Here is a 2,764-nt window from a genome sequence, read left to right as displayed (position 1 = left end):
AAACCTTACTGAGATGCCGCCGCCGCCAAATCCCATCTCGGGGGATTCGGAGATCTCCTCCGGCACCCTCGCCGGAGAGGGGATTCATCTCCCGGAGGACTCTTCACCGCCATGGTCGCCTCCGGAGTGATGAGTGAGTAGTTCACCCCTGGACTATGGGTCCATAGCAGTAGCTAGATGGTTGTCTTCTCCTCATTGTGATTCATTGTTGGATCTTGTGAGCTGCCTAACATGATCAAGATCATCTATCTGTAATACTATATGTTGTGTTTGTCGGGATCCGATGGATAGAGAATACTATGTTATGTTAATTATCAAGTTATTACCTATGTGTTGTTTAAGATCTTGCATGCTCTCCGTTATTAGTAGAGGCTACGGCCAAGTTTTCGCTATTAACTCCAAGAGGGAGTATTTATGCTCGATAGTGGGTTCATGTCTCCGTGAATCTGGGGGAGTGACGAAACCCCTAAGGTTATGGATGTGCTTGTTGCCACTAGGGATAAAACATTGATGCTATGTCCGAGGATGTAGTTATTGATTACATTACGCACCATACTTAATACAATTGTCTGTTGTTTTGCAACTTAATACTGGAAGGGGTTCGGATGATAACCTGAAGGTGGACTTTTTAGGCATAGATGCATGCTGGATAGCGGTCTATGTACTTTGTCGTAATTCCCAATTAAATCTCACTATATTTATCATGACATGTATGTGCATTGTTATGCTCTCTCTATTTGTCAATTGCCCGATTGTAATTTGTTCACCCAACATGCTTTTATCCTATGGGAGAGACACCTCTAGTGAACTGTGGACCCCGGTCCATTCTTTTATACTGAAATACAAATCTGCTGCAATACTTGTTCTTTACTGTGTTCTTGCAAACAATCATCTTCCACACAATACGGTTAATCCTTTGTTACAGCAAGCCGGTGAGATTGACAACCTCACCTGTTTCGTTGGGGCAAAGTACTTTGGTTGTGTTGTGCGGGTTCCACGTTGGCGCCGGAATCTCGGTGTTGCGCCGCACTACATCCCGCCGCCATCAACCTTCAACGTGCTTCTTGACTCCTACTCGGTTCGATTAAACCTTGGTTTCTTACTGAGGGAAACTTGCCGCTGTGCGCATCACACCTTCCTCTTGGGGTTCCCAACGGACGTGTCAACTACACGCATCAAGCAAATTTACGGCGCCGTTGTCGGGGAGATCAAGACACGCTGCAAGGGGAGTCTCCACTTCCCAATCTCTTTACTTTGTTTTTGTCTTGCTTTATTTTATTTACTACTTTGTTTGCTGCATTATATCAAAACACAAAAAAAATTAGTTGCTAGCTTTACTTTATTTGCTATCTTGTTCATTATATTAAAAACACAAAAAAATTAGTTACTTGCATTTACTTTATCTAGTTTGCTTTATTTACTACTGCTAAAATGGCTACCCCTGAAAATACTAAGTTGTGTGACTTCACAACCACAAACAATAATGATTTCTTATGCACACCTATTGCTCCACCTGCTACTATAGCAGAATTCTTTGAAATTAAACCTGCTTTACTGAATCTTGTTATGCGAGAGCAATTTTCTGGTGTTAGTTCTGATGATGATGCTGCCCATCTTAATAATTTTGTTGAACTATGTGAAATGCAAAAGTATAAGGATGTAGATGGTGATATTATTAAATTGAAATTGTTTCCTTTCTCATTAAGAGGAAGAGCTAAAGATTGGTTGCTATCTCTCGCCTAAGAATAGTATTGATTCCTGGACTAAATGCAAGGATGCTTTTATTGGTAGATATTATCCCCCTGCTAAAATTATATCTTTGAGGAGTAGCATAATGAATTTTAAACAATTGGATAATGAACATGTTGCTCAAGCTTGGGAAAGAATGAAATCTTTGGTTAAAAATTGCCCAACCCATGGACTGACTACTTGGATGATCATCCAAACCTTTTATGCAGGACTGAATTTTTCTTCGCGGAACCTATTGGATTCAGCTGCTGGAGGTACCTTTATGTCCATCACTCTTGGTGAAGCAACAAAGCTCCTTGATAATATGATGATTAATTACTCTGAATGGCACACGGAAAGAGCTCCACAAGGTAAGAAGGTAAATTCTGTCGAAGAAACCTCCTCCTTGAGTGATAAGATTGATGCTATTATGTCTATGCTTGTGAATGATAGGACTAATGTTGATCCTAATAATGTTCCGTTAGCCTCATTGGTTGCTCAAAATTCTAGGCCATATCCTGCTAATGGTAACTCTTATGGTAGATATGTTTCACCTAATGAGGAAAAGATGTTAGAAATTGAAAGATCCACCAAGAGCTTTATGCAATCACAATATGAGCAAAATAAATTGTTTACTAAAACTATGAATGAACAATCTACCTTGTTGAAGAATATAGGAAAACAACTTGAAAATTTGAATATGGAGATTTCGGGGTTGCAAACTAAACTTGCAAATGCTGAAAACCGAATCTCATACATGTCTGCGTCACAATCCTCTTTAATCAATAAAATGGCTGCTAAACCTGAGGATATTGAAAATAAAATTGTTACTACAGCAAATGCCATCCAAGTTAGAATTAATGAGAATATAAGATTGATGGCTGAATTGCGTGCTAGGTGGGATAGAGAAGAAAATGAAAAACTAGCTAAAGCGAGTAATGTAGCTAAAGTTTGGACTATTACCACCACTAGTAATGCTAATGCTCCACATGTTGCTGCACCTCCTACTATTAATGGTAAAATAATTGATGTTGGC

The sequence above is a fragment of the Lolium rigidum genome, chromosome 1 (genome assembly GCF_022539505.1).
Source record: "Lolium rigidum isolate FL_2022 chromosome 1, APGP_CSIRO_Lrig_0.1, whole genome shotgun sequence".
Lineage (NCBI taxonomy): Eukaryota > Viridiplantae > Streptophyta > Magnoliopsida > Poales > Poaceae > Lolium > Lolium rigidum.
The sequence above is the reverse complement of the archived record's forward strand: the minus strand, read 5'-3'. Positions refer to the sequence as shown.